This window comes from Nicotiana tomentosiformis, chromosome 11 (genome assembly GCF_000390325.3).
Source record: "Nicotiana tomentosiformis chromosome 11, ASM39032v3, whole genome shotgun sequence".
NCBI lineage: Eukaryota > Viridiplantae > Streptophyta > Magnoliopsida > Solanales > Solanaceae > Nicotiana > Nicotiana tomentosiformis.
The window spans coordinates 26,335,975-26,353,662 of record NC_090822.1 but is presented as its reverse complement, the minus strand read 5'-3'; positions in this window follow the sequence as shown (position 1 = coordinate 26,353,662).

Genomic DNA, 17,688 nt, shown 5'->3' with positions numbered 1-17,688 from the left:
TTCACTAGCTACTAAGAATTGGCAAAAAATAAAAATCAAACTACTCAATCATCTTTAACTACTGACCCATCACCGATCAAGTGGTCTATTTTTCCATCAGGGTGCAAAAAGAAGTTTGCCACATCCAAGTGGGTAATGTCAAATTCATTGTCAGAGACAGAATTAGCTTCAGGACCTTTATTCTTTAGAGATGCTTGATAGAGCTCAACCAAATATCTTGGTGTACGACAAATATTTGCCCAATGTCCTTTTCCACCGCAACGATAGCATTCTCTGCCTTTGGCTTCTTATCTTTCCCTTTCCACGTTTGGTGGTTATTTTTCTTTGGGGGATGATTAACACCAGAAATATTTTTTCCTTGGCCACAGCCACGGTCATGACCACGACCGCGAACAGGTCCACGACCTTTTCCACGCTTAGTATAATGGGAATATACCTCATCCACTTCAGGCAATGGTGTAGACATAGTGGGTCAATTATCGTGATTCTCATGAGCAAGTCATTGTTTCGTTCAGCTACAAAGAGAAGAGAATTCAACCTAGAGTACTTCTTGAAACCTTTCTCTCGGTACTGCTGTCGCAGGACTAATTGGAGGCATGAAACATCGTGAAAACGACCCAAAATCTCACCCGTCGTGATGGCGCCTATCTCAATACTAGGCAAGCCGACAATCTCTATAAAACTCCCATATATTTTAAGTTTAAAAACATAATGAATACAAGTCTGAAAAATACGGTCCATAATAGTCTGAGACCAGATACAGTAAATAAGAAGATAGGGAAGGAGAGTCAAGGTTTGAGAAACATGGCAGCTACCTCAGAATCTCCGAAAAATCAACTAGGTGAAAGAATCACCACTCGCTATGTCCGAGAACACCTGGACCTGCACACAAAGTGCAGGATGCAGTATGAGTACAACCAACTCAATAAGTAACAATAATAACTAAGGAACTGAAGATAGTGACAAGCTACACAATTATAGTTCACTTTCAGTAATTCCAGCAAAGAATCGACATGCTTTCAAATCCAGTAGTTTAAGTCAAATTAATTTTATACAGTTCATGTAATCCGGATATAGAATCTTTTAGAGAATTTCACAATAATGACAGATAGCATCTAAATGCAATAACAAATGAAAAGCAAGTACAGCCTCTCAGGCAACAGTCACTCAACTCGTCACAACAACTCAACCGCTCAGTTCTCAGCCCTCAGCACTCACACTCAATGGGTACCCGCGCTCACTGGGGGTATACATACTCCGGAGGGGCTCCTACAGCCCAAGCGCCATAATCCGCACGGACAACTCACGTGGTGCAAAGACAACTTATGTGCTATAAAATCCTACACGGATAACTCACGTGCCATAATATCCTTACCTCACCGACATGCCCTCGTCCTTACTCAGTCCTCAACCTCTCTAGTCTCTCGAAAATCACAAAGATCAGACCAAATAAAGATAACATAGTGAATCAACAAATATCAAGAAAGACTGAGGTATAATGCACAAGAAAAATCATGACTGATTACAAGACAGTAATTAGCAAATAATTCAACAAGTGTGCGACCTTTGTGGGTCCCAACAATACTATCACATAGCCTAAGCATGATTTTTAACATGATTTACAGTCAAATTTCTTCAACACAAAGAGAGCATATAGCTAACAACAAGTTATTCAACTTTACAGTTTCACAGGGTGGACCAAGTCACAATCCCTTCGGTGCACGCCTATACGCCCGTCACCTAGCATGTGCGTCACCTCCAAAATAATCACATGACACAAAAATTCGGGGTTTCATACACTGAGGACCAGATTTATAACAGTTACTTACCTTAAAACATGAAATTCTTTACTCTACTATGCCTTTGCCTCGCAAATCAGCCTCCGAATGCCTCGAATCTAGTCACAAATAATTCGTTTCAGTCAATAAAATTTATTGGAATTAATTCCATAAGAAAATACTAATTTTCCATAAAAACCCGAAATTTAGCTCAAAAATTGCCTGTGGGGCCCACGTCTCGGAACTCGACAAAAGTTACAAAATCCAAAATCCCATTCAACCACGAGTCTATCCATACCAATTTTACCAAAATCCGACCTCAACACGACCCTCAAATCTACAAATCGTATTTCCAAATTTCTAAGTTCAAATTTCCGATTTACACCTCAAAAACATGTAATTTAGTCAGATTATTCGATGATAGTTCAATATTATGAAGTAGAAATGATTACAAGGGACTTACCTCAAGTTTTCCTTGACAATCTATCAAAAAACGCCTCTCCTCAAGCTCCAATTTGTCAAAAATGGCGAATGGGACGAAGTCCCCATAATCGATCCTGGGCCTCAATTTTGACCCTCGATCCTAGCCCTCAATCATAGCCCTCGATCCTGCCTTCGATCGTGGCTTCGATCCTGGGCTCGATCATGGCCCTCGACCCTGCCTTCGATCGTGGCCCTATTCAGGGCACGATTCAGGGCTCGATTCTGTGCTCGATTCTTGGAGAAGGAATTTGCAGCAGAAGGAAATTGCAGTAGCTATTTTAGTCCACTTTTTGATCCGTTAACCATCCGAAACTCACCCAAGGACCTCGTGACCTCAACCAAATATACCAGCAAGTCCTAAAACATCATACGAACTTAGTCGAGTCTTCAAATTACATCAACAACACTAAAAACATGAATCACACATAGATTCAAGTCTAATGAACTTTGAAACTTTCCATTTCTACAAACAACGTCGAAACCTACCAAATCACGACCGATTGACCTCAAATTTTGCACACAAGTCGCAAATGACATAACAGACCTATTAAAAATTTTCATAATCGGATTTCGATCCCGTTATCAAAAAGTCAACCCCCGATCAAACTTTCAAAAAATTCAACTTTCGGCATTTCAAGCCAAATTTCACTACGGACCTCCAAAAAAAATTTCTTTTTTTCGAACACGCTTCAAAGTCCAAAATCACCATACGAAGCTATTGAAATAATCAAAATTCAAATCCGAGGTCATTTACACACAAATCCACATCCGGGCAACTTTTCTATCTTAAATATTTTAATTATGAGACTAAGCGTCTCATTTCACTCTGAATTCCTTCCGGACCCGAACCAACTAACCCGATAAGTCATAAATTAATTGTAAGGCATAAATTGAGCAGTAAATGGGGGAACATGATTATAATAGTCAAAACGACCGGTCGGGTCGTTACATTCTCCCGCTCTTAAACAAACGTTCGTCCTCGAACGAGTTTAGAATAATACCTGGAGTCTCAAATAAGTGTGGATATTTGCTCCGCATCTCCTGCTCAATCTCCCAAGTAGCTTCTCCAACTGGCTGGCCTCTCCACTGCACCTTCATTGATGCTATGCTTTTTGACCTCGGCTTTCGAACCTCTCGGTCTAAAATAGCCACCGGCTCCACATCATAAGTCAAATTACCATCCAGTTGTACCGTACAGAAATCCAAAATGAGAGACGGGTCCCCGACATACTTTTGGAGCATGGATACATGGAATACTGTATGAACACCTGTTAGACTATGTGGCGAAGCAAGTTCATAAGCCACCTCTCCAATTTTCTTAAGTATCTCAAAAGGCTGAATATACCGAGGGCTCAACTTGCCCTTCTTCCCGAACCTCAACATACCCTTCATTGGTGAAATCTTGAGCAGAACCTTCTCCCCAACCATGTAAGTAACATCACGGACCTTCCTGTCGGCATAAATCTTATGTCTAGACTGCGCCGTGCGAAGCCGTTACTGAATCACTTTGACCTTCTCCAAAGCATCCTGAACCAAGTCGGTACCCAATAGCCCAGCCTCACCCAGCTTAAACCAACCCATCGGAGACCGACACTATCTCCCATATAATGCCTCATACAGAACCATCTGAATACTCGACTGGTAGCTGTTATTGTAAGCAAACTCTGTGAGTGGTAGAAATTGATCCCAAGAACCCTAAAATTAATGACACAAGCGCGTAGCATATCCTCTAATATCTGAATAGTGCGCTCGGACTGTCCGTCCATCTGAGGGTGAAATGTTGTACTCAACTGAACCTATGTGCCTAATTCTCGCTGCACTGCTCTCCAAAACTGTGATGTAAACTGCGTGCCCCGATCTGAAATGATGGACATTGGCACACCGTATAGGCAAACAATCTCGCGAATATAAATCCCAGCCAACCGCTCCGAAGAATAATTAGTACCAACTGGAATAAAATACGCAGATTTGGCCAACCGATCTACTCTCACCTAAACAACATCAAACTTTCTTAAAGTACATGGAAGCCCAACTACGAAATCTATGGTAATACTCTCCCATTTCCACTCCGGAATTTCAAGTCTCTGAAGCAATCCTCCCGGCCTCTGATGTTCATATTTCACCTGTTTACAATTTAAACACCGAGCTACAAATCCAACTATATCTTTCTTCATTCGCCAACCACCAATAGTGCTGCCTCAAATCCTAATACATCTTCGCGGCGCCTGGATGAATGGAGTACCGTGAACTGTGAGCTTCCTGGAGAATCAGCTCATGCAAACCATCTACATTAAGCACACATAGTCTGCCCTACATCCGTAATACACTGTCATCTCCAATAGTGACTTCCTTGGCATCACCGTGCTGAACCGTGTCCTTTAGGACAAGCAGATGTGGATCATCATACTGCCCTCTCTTATGCGATCATATAAAGAAGACCGAGAAACCACACAAGCCAAAACTCGATTCGGCTCGGAAACATCCAATCTAACAAACTGGTTAGATTTCTCTGAGTCGCCTTCGTTTACCGACTCCATGATCAACGAGGCTGAAACGCTGAAAAGTCACCTCAACAAGGGGACCCAAGGGGTGGCAAATCCCTTTCACAACTTTTTTGACGGCCTAGACTCTACCGCCACGGAGGACGTCGCCGGGTTGGGTGACTTACCGGTGCCAAGGAAGAGTCCGTCTTCAGGGACCAACGGGCCTTCTTCAAGTCTGAAACTAGTCGATCAGTTCCCAGCTCAGAGCAAGAATCCTGACCAGAAGCGATCATTCATCATGTCTATTCTGGAGGATGCCCGGGTCCTTTTTGCCCCCGTAGGGATTGCTAGTTATCTTCGATGTCTGGTGACCGAAAAGTATCAGGCAAAGATGAACGAGGTGGAAGTGCCCTGCCTGTTATACGAAGCACACCATGCATTAAATCGGGTAACTTCGGATGCCTCTTGACAACCTTTATTGTGTACTTAGATTTAGTCGTAAATAATCATAACCTTTTTCTTTGTGCTTGCAGGCCTTGATGCTTCATCACGAGACTTTTCTCCGATATTGGGAAGTGTTAAACCATTATGAGGCCGAGACTCGAGGTCTCACTGAGAAGAGGGATGCTTACAAACTTCTCAATGAGAAACTCCATGCCGAGCTAGAGGTGGCTCGAAAGGAGCATGCCGACCTGGTGAGCAGGTAAGAAGAGTATTCGATGTTAGTGACGATGAGTCAGATATAGTGGCTATCGGTCCGAACCCACAGGTCCAAAACAAACTTGATCAGATTGAGTAGCTCCAGATAGAGGTGGATGCAGTAAAGGCTGAGGCTGAAGAATGGAAAAGAAACATGGACCGTTTGGCCATGGAAAAGGAGACTGCTCGGGCACAGTTGGCCTCAGCTGAGGTCCAACTTCGAGATGCAAAGGAAAAGGCCTTGGCGCAGGCTAAAAAGATTGATAAGCTTAATCTCAGCTGAATTCGGTTGTTTCTAATCGAGAAAAGCTAGCCAAGGAGCTCGAGACGACCAAGTCAGAGGCCAAGGTAATTGAAGTCAACACTGACGAGATGGTAGCCGTTTATAAGGCCGATGCCGAGGCTGCTCAGGTTCGAGCAAAATATGCCATCGAGCTTGCAAAATGGCAATCTCGAAGAGAAGCCCTCGAGAAAATTCATGCTCGTGGTTTCAAAATATCGGCTGAGATTGAGAGTGAAAAAGAGCACGAAGCCGAGGCCGAGGCCAAAAACTAGCCTTTTCCGATGATGAAGGTTCTGAGGATTTGGGCAAGTCCGAGGAAGACTAGGCCACTTAGGCTCCTTTTAGATGTTTTTGTTTTTTACTTTTCGTGTTACCCTTTTGTCAAGGTTGTTTGGCCCTTGTAAAAAGAATTTTGTTTGATGTATAAATATATAAGGCTTTTCCGCTTCAACAACTTTTGAACTTTTCCTTTGCTTTATTACTTATATTTGTAAAGGTCAAAATGCCTTAACATAAAATAATTAGTTACATTCGGGGGTTCGAACAAACCTTGCCTTCAATATTGTTTTGTTTTAAGGCATTGTGGGGGTTCAGTATAACCGAAAACTTTTTCCTAATGTAGTTTAGATTATAGTTTGTTGAGGGTAGCCTTTAGAATCGGTTATGAAATTTTGAAGGCCTTGTTTTTCGTCACGGGTCTCGGACGTCTCCGAGACATTTTAGTATGGCCGTAGCTTTTTTAGTTCGGGTGTTGCCTAATGGGCTTGTAACCTCGAGTTATCCGGGTTTGACTAAGATAACAGTCCCCAAATAGAGGTAGCCGTAACCTTTAAGATTCGGGCGTTGCCTAATAGGTCTTGTGCCCTCGGGCTCCGATAGCCCGAGCCGTCCGAGTTTGTTTCCGAATGACAATATCCAATTGGGAATGATCGTTTGAGCCAGGTCAAATGTGACCCTTGGGATCGATACCCTTAGGGGATCAAATGTGAGAAAAAGAAAGTTTATAAAGGGCAAGATATTTATCTGCAAGGTAGAAACTTTTATTCGTGTATGCGATAGTTACACATGTGTACAAGTTTTGTGCCGGGGCTCGAATAATCTATGCGGGCATGGTTCATATGACCGTTTGGCCCTTACTGTAAACCCTATCGATCGAGCCGGGACCATTGAATCGTAAAGTTTCCTTCCTTGCTAAAGTTGTTATCCGAGGGTGATGCCCCTAGTGTTTGGGGCCGAGCATAGAGAGGCCTCGAATACTATTTTGGTGACCTTTGATACCGATTCATAACCGACCTTCAATTCTAAGTTAGCACGATTTATCGTTGCCTCATTAAAAACCTTTCCGAAAAACCCATTTGGGACAAAATCGGTTTAAGGGAAAAAGAGTGCAACGCGTGCTTTCAGACATAAAAAATTGTATTGCTTCCCGATGATTCCCTGAAAATCTTAGTCCATATTGTAAATAAAAAAAATGAAATGAATGGGATCGTACCTTAGCAATAGTATCGCTTCAAGTGAGCTATGTTCCAGTTGTTCGGTAGTTGCTCATCGTTCATTGTTCTGAGTTTGTACGATCCTTTACCAGTTATCTCGATAATTTGGTAAGGGCTTTCCTAGTTCGGTCCCAACCTTCCTTCATTCGGGTTTCGGGTGTTTAATATAACCTTCCTTAGGACCAAGAACCCGACACTGAAGTGTCGAAAGTTGGTCCTTCAATTGTAATATCTCTCAATCCGCTGCTTTTGGATGGCAAACCTGACAAGGGCTACTTCGTGCCTTTCATCCAATAAATCAAGACTCGTGTGCATAGCTTCGCCATTTGAATCCTCGGTTGCATATCTATACCTGAGACTTGGCTCTCCGACTTTGACTAGTATTAGAGCTTCGGCATCGTAAACTATTGAGAATGGGGTGGCCCCGGTACTGGACTTCGGAGTAGTTCTGTATGCCCATAAGACTTGGGTAGGATTTCCTTCCACCTTCTTTTGGCGTCGGTTAACCTCTTTCTGAGGTTTTGGAGTATGGTTTTGTTGGTCGAATCTGGTTGTCCATTCCCACTAGGGTGGTAGGACGTTGATAAGATCCTTTTAATCTTATGATCTTCGAAAAACTTGCTTACCTTGCTGCCGATGAATTATTTCCTGTTGCCGCACACGATCTCAACCGGCATTCTGAATCGGCATATGATATGATCTAAAATGAAGTCGATGACTTCTTTCTCCCTCACGTTTTTGTATGTCTGGGCTTCCACTAACTTAGAAAAATAGTCAACCATAAATAATATGAATCAAGCCTTATTGGGTGCCCATGGAAGGGGGTCGAGAATATCAATTCCACACTTCATGAACGACCATGGTGATAAGATCGAATGCAGTAGTTCCCCGGGCTGGTGAATCATCAGAGCGTGTTTTTGGCATCCATCATATTTTTGTACGAATTCTTTTGCGTCCTTTTCCATATCAATCCAGTAATTGTCGACTCTAATAACTTTTGGAAACAGTGATTCGGTGCTTGAATGATTTCCACAGGTGCCTTCCTGGATTTCCCTCAAAACGTATTCAGTATCCCCTGGTCCTAGACATATCGCGAGTGGGCCATCGAACGCCCTTCTGAACAAGGTTTCATCTTCGGATAGGCTAAATCAGGCTGCTTTTGTACATAAGGCCCTCGATTCCTTTGGATCCGACGACAGTTTTTTGATCATCAGGTATTCTATATATTTGTTTTTCCAGTCCCGAGTTAGGCTTGTCGAGTTAATATCAGCATGGCCTTCCTCCACTACTGATCTCATAAGTTGTACTACTGATCCCGAGTTGAATTCGTCATCCTCGACCGATGATCTTAGGTTAGGGAGGGCTTCGGCCTTACTGTTTTGATCCCGAGGTATGTGTTGCAAAGTCCATTCTTTGAATCAATGTAATGTTACCTGCAATTTATCCAGGTACCTTTGCATTCGTTCTTCTCTGACCTCGAACATCCCATTAACTTGGTTTACCACAAGGAGGGAGTCGCACTTGGCTTCAATTATCTCTGCCCCCAAGATTTTGGCTAGTTCGAGACCTGCAATCATGGCCTTATATTCAGCCTCATTGTTAGTCAATTTCACAGTCCTGATAGATTTCCTAACTAAATTTCCTATTGGTGGCTTCAATACGATGCCAAGTCCGGGCCCTTTTAAGTTCGAGGTGCTGTCCGTAAAGAGGCTTCAGATTCTCGAGGAGGTCCCTAAGTTAATTAATAACTCTCTTTCGACCACGGATATTAGGGCCGATGTAAATTCGGCCACAAAGTTTGCCAATATTTGAGACTTAATGGCAGTCCGAGGTCAGTATTCAATATCGTACCTGCTTATTTCCACAGCACATTTGGCCAACCAGCCTGAGAGATCGGGCTTATGCATAACATTTCTCAACGGGTAAATAGTTATGACACATATGGGGTGACATTGGAAGTATGGTTTTAGCTTCCTAGAGGCTCTTTCTAGGTGAGGGTACCTAGTTTTGGCCTCATAGAGGGTCCTGCTAATATAGTAAATTGTAAATTGCGTACCTTGCTCTTCCCGGACCAGGACTCCACTTATCGCTATCGCCGAAACTGCCAAGTACAAGTATAGTTGTTCGTCTATCTTCGGTGTGTGAAGCAACGGTGGGCTTGATAAGTACCATTTGAGTTCCTCCAAAGCTCGTTGACATTCTAGGGTCCATGAGAAGTTGTTGTTCTTCTTCAATAGTGCGAAGAATCGGTGGCTCTTGTCGGATGACCTTGAAATAAATCGCCCTAGGGCGGCTATACGCCTGGTTAATCTTTTTACGACTTTCACGTTATCCACAATCGCGATGTCTTCGATGGCTTTGATTTTGTCGGGATTGATCTCGATTCCTCAGTTAGATACCATGAACCCGAGGAATTTACCTGATCCAACTCCAAACGTGTATTTCTCCGGGTTCAGCTTTATGTTGTATTTCTTCAATATACTGAAAGTTTCCTGCAAATGTTTTAAATGGTCCTCTGCTCGAAGGGACTTAACCAATATATCGTCAATGTAAACCTCCATAGATGTTCCTATTTGTTCCTCGAATATCCTATTTACTAGGAGTTGGTAAGTGGCATCGACGTTCTTTGAACTGAATGGCATCACGTTGTAGTAATATGTGTCGTATTTAGTGATGAAAGAGGTGTTTTCTTGGTCATACAGGTTCATCCGTATTTTGTTGTACTCGAAGTAAACATCGAGAAAACTGAGGATCTCGTGGCTGGTCGTGGCATTGATCATTCAATAGATGTTGGTCAAAGGTTAAAAAAATCCTTAGGACATGCCTTATTCAAATCCTTATAGTCTACACACATTCTTAATTTATTTCTTTTTTTAGGGACTACTACCACATTTGCTAACCAATCTGGGTATTTAACTTCCCGAACGGACCATATTTTAAGAAGTATAGATACCTCGTCCTTGATGAAAGCATGTTTGACCTTGGACTGGGTCTCCTCTTTTGCTTGATCGGATAGAACTTCGGGTCCACGCTCAGCTTGTGAGTGGTTATCTCTGGTGGGATCCCTGTCATATCAAGGTGGGACCAAGCAAAACAATCTAAGTTAGCCATAAGAAAATGAACGAATTTTTTTGAGCTTAGGATTTAGCCTCGTGCCCAGGTATACCTATCGGTCGGGTAGATTCTCGACCAATATGACATGTTCCAGCTCCTCGACCGTCGATTTGGTGGTTTCGAAATCATCGGGGGTAATAAAAGACTTGGGTACCCCGTAATCATCGTCTTCATCAGTCCCCTGTTTTTCCGGTTGGGTTGGAGCTAGTGACGGTAATTGCTACTTGGTTTCTGGCTTTGTAATCGAACTCGACCCCTTTGTCATTGTGAGTGTAGATATCGGAATTGCCTCTTCGACTGCAAACTTCTCCTTTACGGCTGGCTGTTCTCCGTAGACCATTTTAATTCCATCAGGTGTTGGGAATTTTAACACTTGGTGCAGAGTTGAGGGTGCTGCCCTCATGTTGTGGATCCATGTCCTTCCGAACAAAGAGTTGTACCTCATGTCCCCTTCGATTACATAAAACTTAGCTTCCTGTATGGTCTCGCCGGTGTTTACCGGTAATATTATCTCACCCTTAGTGGTTTCACATGTCATGTTGAATCCGTTTAGAACTCGGACTGCAGGCACGATTTGGTCTTGTAGACTGAGCTACTCCACGACCCTCGATCGAATGATGTTGGCTGAGCTACCTGGATTACTTAACACACGTTTAACTCGAATTTTATTTACAAGTACAAATATTACCAGCACATCATTGTGGGGCTGTACAATCCCTTATGTGTCCTCATCGTTGAAAGATAAAGTTCCTTCCGGTATGTAGTCTCGATTCATTTCTCCCTAGTGATGGGTACTTTGGTGCGTTTAAACAACGGTCCTTGAGGGATATCGACCCCACCGATGATCATGTTAATGACGTGTTGAGGTTTTTCTTGTTCCGTCTGTTTGTTAGAATCCCTACTCCTGAAATGATTCCTGGCTTGGTCGCTCAAGAACTCTCGAAGATGCCCGTTATTGAATAGTCGGGCTACTTCCTCTCTCAACTGTCGACAATCTTTCGTCCTGTGGCCGTGAGTGCCATTATATTTGCACATATGGTTAGGATCCATTTGGGTTGGATCGAATTGTAGAGGTAGAGGCCATTTGGTATCTTTGATGCGCCCGATAGCTGATACAATGGCGGCAACATCTACATTAAAGTTATATTTTGATAGCCTCAGTGCTTCTTTAGGATCGATGAACCCGTCGAAGCTGTTTTTGGTCAGGAGTCCCCGGTTGCTCTGACTTTGGTCATTTTTCCTTTTGTTTCTCATGGAGTTCTGCCCAAAACCACTACTTCTTCGCTCTCTATTATATGGCTGATACCAATCCATGTTCAACCTAGGTTCTCGACCGATATCTCTCTTGACTCTGTCGAAAGTTCTGACGGGATAAACAGACCCTGGGGGGGCTCCGAGTTGATCATCTTCCACTATGATCTTCGATTGATACCGGTTATGCACGTCGTCCCAAGTAATGGCCAGATATTCTATCAAGTTTTGTTTTAACTGCTGCGAAGCCACCGAGCTTCGAACATTGAGTTCTTGAGTGAAAGCCTGAATAGCCCAATCATCATCGACCGGTGGCAGATTCATTCGTTCCATTTGAAAACGGGACACGAATTCTCTGAGTATCTCGTTATCCTTTTGTTTTACTTTGAAGAGGTCTTATTTCCTGGTCTCGACCTTGATGGCCCCAGCATGTGCTTTCACGAAAGAATCAGCAAGCATAGCAAATGAATCAATAGAATTAGGAGACATGTTATGATACTATATCATAGCCCCTTTTGATAGGGTTTCTCTGAACTTCTTCAATAGGACAAACTCAATCTCATCATCCTCAAAGTCATTCCATTTGATGGCACATGTGTAAGAGGTTACATGCTCATTTGGGTTGGTCATTCCGTTATACTTAGCAATCTCGGGCATGCGTAATTTCTTAGGGATCGGCTTCGGAGCCGCGCTCGGAGCAAAAGGTTTTTGCACGAACTTCTTGGAATCCAAGCCTTTTAATATTGGCGGCTCTCCTGGGATTTGGTGTACTATGGAATTATAGTTTTCCACCTTTTTGTCATTAGCTTCAATTTTCTTCTCCCCTGATTCTATCTGTTTCGTCTGCTCCTCGAGCATCTTTATGATCTCGGGGTTAGCCTCTGATTTATGTTCATTTGACCTTTCTACGACCGGTTCATCCCTGCAGGTGACTTCCCGGGGTAGATCGGGTTCGAAACTGCTTGGTTCACGACTTTGGTTCTGTAACTGAGCAATCGTCGCATGTTGGGCCTGCAGCATTTCGAAGATCACCCATAAACTCACCCCGTCTCCTTCAATATTTTGTGTGTTTCGAGTTGTCGATCGGGCTCCACCACGGATGCTATTTTCGAGATCGGTAGGTAAGTTTGCGTCGATAGCCACATGTGAATTAGCGTCAATCGGATCTGCGATCGGAATTTCGATGGGATCGACGGGCGGTACTTCTTCACCAGGCGATATGTTGTTATTTTCACCGTGGTGAATGGACTCGTTATCAACGTGTAGGGGTGCTGATTGAGAGTTTGACACTTTGTGATTTAACCTGAAATCAAAGATACTTCAAAGAGCAAGTGTAAAGTAGCATGTGTTATGGATATTTGTATCAAATAACCACTATTATCCTTAGCCCCACGGTGGGCGCCAAACTATTTACCCTCAAAATCGGATAACAATTGAATATAAAAGTAGTTTTAAGGATACGTAATTTAATTTGATACAGAACGGCAAATCAGAATGCAATTGAAATAAGTAATGGAAAAGTGAATGCAAACCGCTTAAGTTGAACAATCTTAGCCTTGGAAGGGTAGCCACCCTCGAGCCAAAAAGGCTTTAATTGATATCAGAACAAAACAACGAGAGAATGATAAGAGCTAGAAGAGAATCATAATATATTGATTTGAGATGCGTGTTACAATGTAATTTACAAGTAATCAGACCCTCTTTATATAGTAGGGGAGTTCTATTTTAGGTACAATTCTATATAAGGTAAAAATCCCCTGGTTTGCTAATTTGCCGGTTCTTTATTGATACGTGCCGAGATTCCCGCCAAATATCCGACCGATTACGGATATTTTGGCCTTCCGTTATTTCGATCTTCTGTTGGTTATACCGACAATGTTACCTCGAGCTTATTCAGGGTCAGGATCGACTCCGGGATCATGGGATCAATGTTCTCGAGGATGGATATTCTGGCCTTGTATTCTGGTTCGACGAGATTCGGAGTCGACCTTCAACCCCTCGCGTTCCGAGCCCGATCTGTTATGCAATAGTCGAGCCTTATTTCGACTGTATACAAAAATGAAGAAAATAAAATGTCTTCAGGCTGAGGTGCGGATATCTCCCTCTCTTTAAGGAGATTCAAGCCCACTACATCAAAGTCTTCACTGGTCCAGCTGTAATCCTCTTGACTTTTCTCCCCAAAGATACCACACAGCCCGATCACGTCGTATGACTCGAACAAACTCTAGACAAGTTGTTGAGTCCAAAGCTCCACCAAGATGAACATCTTCCTTCATCAAAAGTAACAACTCTCTTCTTCGTTTTTCACAACTTTAACCTCACTTTATTGTAACACTCTACAATTATTTTTTTACACCACATTATGGAAGAAAGACTCCTATTTATAGGTGTAGGAATTCTTCCTTGAATTAAATTAGAAGAAAGTAGGGTAATAAGTTATGAAATCATGGAGAACATGAGATAACGGTTAAATTATTATGTAATTAGTGGTAGAACATGGGAGAAAAGTTCCAAAAGAGTTATGGCAATTTTCTACATCATGGAGTAGTGGAAGTTATGAAATATTTTATTTTAATAATAAAATGTTATTATACTAACACCTAATATCTGATTGCCGAAAGATAGCATGTATCACGTAAATTAGCCGACGTGTGCTCAAACTGATTCGAATAGTGTTGTTATAAAAAAATGCATGCTAGAGAGTTCGTATCCTAGTTATTTTCTATTGCCAACTTAAAATTCTTTTTATATTACGGTTTTGTATGTTCTATTTTCTTAAACTTGAGAGCTTATATGAGAAGCTTTTATAAATTGAACCCAAAAAAAAACATTTGTGGTTGTTGTTAAATCATTTTGTAAGTATCTTGACAACATATTGGTTTGCAAGTTGAAAGAAACTCGTGGTTTTGTAAGCATCTTGATGACAACATAAATGGTGAAGTAGGAAGACAACACAATCTTCGACACGGGTGTACAAACCGAATCGAAAAATCACACCAAATCGAAAAGTCAAACCAAATCGATTAAAAAATACGACTTGATTTGATTTGATTTGGTTTAGTATTGAGTAAAAAATCCGAACCAATCCGGCATATAAATATATAATTTTAAGATTTTGTTTAGAATTTTTTTTTTAAAAATATCTAAAAATATTTGTAATTCTCTCGCGGGATATAAATTTTAATAGAATATGAAGTGCTCCATATTTGTTGACCTTAAATAATGGGTTGTATGATCACTTTCTTATCAAGTGTTACTGAAATGTGTTTATCTCTTTGTTCTTCCACATTCATATCATATGTTTAGATCTATTAAATTCTTATATCTTTTTCGAATGTGAAGTGATTATTAATAGTTAGATATCATATTGATTTTCATGTTTAATTACTAGATTCGGTTAACCTGAAAGTGTACATCAACGAAAAACTATTGTCAGACGACTAACCCAACAAAACTGAATCAATCCAAACCGATATAGTTGGTTTGGTTTGATTTTGATAAAAACCGAACCAACCCGATCCATGTACACCATTCTTTTCATTATTTATTTATTTTGGAAACTTCTATACGGAAAACTTGAAGTCAAAACATAACCATAAAGAAAGAAGTTCGAAACTACACGTAATAAGGCATGAAAATTAAATATAGAAAAGAAGACAAAAGAAGAGTCTAAAAGTTCAATTTTTATAATATACTCATGATTGAGTGTATTTTTAGATAAATATAATAAAATAATAGTAATAATAATGAAGGGCGCTTAATGGGCCAATATGGTCCAAAATGATCATCTCATAGGCCTTTTGCTATCCAACTTCTGTGGATTTTAATTTTTAGTACTCTTTCAGCTAATTGTAGATAGATGACTTACCAAATTTCTTTGTGGTTATTTATTACATATATGTTTGTTTGTTTTGATTGCTTACATTTAAAAAAAATAAATTTCTAATAATATTTAGTATTCATTTTATTTCAAAACGTAGGTATCATTTATTATTTTGTCTTAACAATGTCATATTTATTCTGTATCAAATTTTTTTTTTAAAATGGAACTACAAAATATTTCTCTAGAATATAACAAAAAAGACAGTTTGATGCATTAAGCTCTTGCTATGCACAGAGTGCCAGAAAGAATGAGACCAAATCAAATATATTATATTTTTGCAAGAAACTGTTTATATAACTTGATCGATCAATTTGTGACCTCCTAATCACAAAATGATAGTAACTCTTATTGTCGCACCATGACTCCCCAGCTTCCTACTCTATAAAACAAAATCTACATATAATTTATTAAGGTTTTGTAATTTCATCTTATTAATTATTATGAGCATAGCTTTTATTACAACTCTATTCTAATTCATGTAAATCTTGTTTACGAACCAAATATCGACAAGTCTTAAGAACTATGTTCTCCTTTCTACACGTCTTTGTTACACAATATTATGATTTGGTCTTCCATCAATTCTAAGTACTAAAAAAGTAGAAGTCAATTGTAACTTGCATAAATCACAACTGGTAGCGCTTGTTCAAGTCACATTTATATTTTGGTCAATATACAATACAGGTTAGAAATGCTGGATGTTTTAATTTAATTTTATTTCTTGTGACTTTTGTCATTTTCATGAGGTTAATAAATCAAATTAGAGGACGAAAAAGAAGTTTCTATCATGCATTGATTACTAGTTAGTTTCTGTAATTAATGTACAATTAAAAGTGAAAGAAAGGAGCATAAAGAGATGACTAGATTTTATATATGTTTTAATATACGGGATTGATAGGATAAATAAGATATCTCGCGTTTGAAAAACAAAAAAAAATGAAAAATCTTGGTAGCCAGAGTTTTTCCCTCTAATGGGCCATTTGCAGTACGAATTTGATTAATGGGGCCCATTAAAGATACCGACAAACGAGTGAAAAGCATAAAAAGTATTTTAAAAGTGCAATTCATACTTTTGATCATAACATTATGCATGTTAATCTATAATTATATTATATTTTGTCATTCACTACATTCAATAATTATGTGAAGAGAGTTCAAAGGATACCCTAAGGAGTCATTTGGTCGAGGAATACGCAATCTTAGGATTATAATAACAGGATTATAATACGAGAATTAAATAATAATATAATTATTTGGCGAATATATTTTTATTGGAAGATATTTGGTTAATTAGACTAAAGTGGGATATACATGCTTGGTGTATACTAAATAAGTTCGGATAAACTTTTATTTTTAATTTTAACCTTAAATTTTTAAAAGAATTTTGAGGGAAGAGCCTTGCAAAAGGTATCTTTGTCATTGTAGTATTTTATATATATCACGATATAGTAATTCCGGAATTATTATTTTATCCTCAATGTGAGGTAGAATATTATCAGTAGTAGTATAAATTAATCTCGGGATTGTTAATCCCGGACTCAAATATTCAACGAAACGTGAAATAAATAATTCTGCATCTAATCCCGGCAGAGGCGGATGCAGCCTACTAGTTACGGGTTCAATTGAACCCATAACTTTTGACGCGAAGTAAAAATTTGTATGTAAAAATTCATTAAAATTGCGAAAATAGTAGATATGAACCCATAACTTTAAAAATATAATGGATTCAATGTTAAAAATCTTAAAATTGAACCCATAAGATTTAAATTCTGGATCCGTCTCTGAATCCCGGAATCACTATTCCTTATCCCACCAACTAAATTACCCCTAATAGTGGGGGTAATAGAAAAAAAACTTAAGAACAATATCAAGCTTATTCATCCGCTTGGCAATAAAATTTAAAAACATAGAAAGAAAAACAAAAACAAATTAGGAAATGAAGGGAAAAAGACAAATCACGAAAAAAATAGGAAATTACACTTCGGGATTTTGGTCCACCAAGAAAAAGATGAAAATAAGAGAAAGACATGATTCGTCAAATCTCTTTGTTTGTGAGTGTGGGCCTCTAGAATTTTTGACAAAGAAATTGTGATGTACAATAGTAACAAACAAATGGAATCATCAATTATAGCGATTAAGACATACAATTTTTGTTTGGTCAAGAGAGTATGATACAATTAATGTTTGTTGCCTGCCCACTTTGTCTCATTCAAGATAGAGGAGT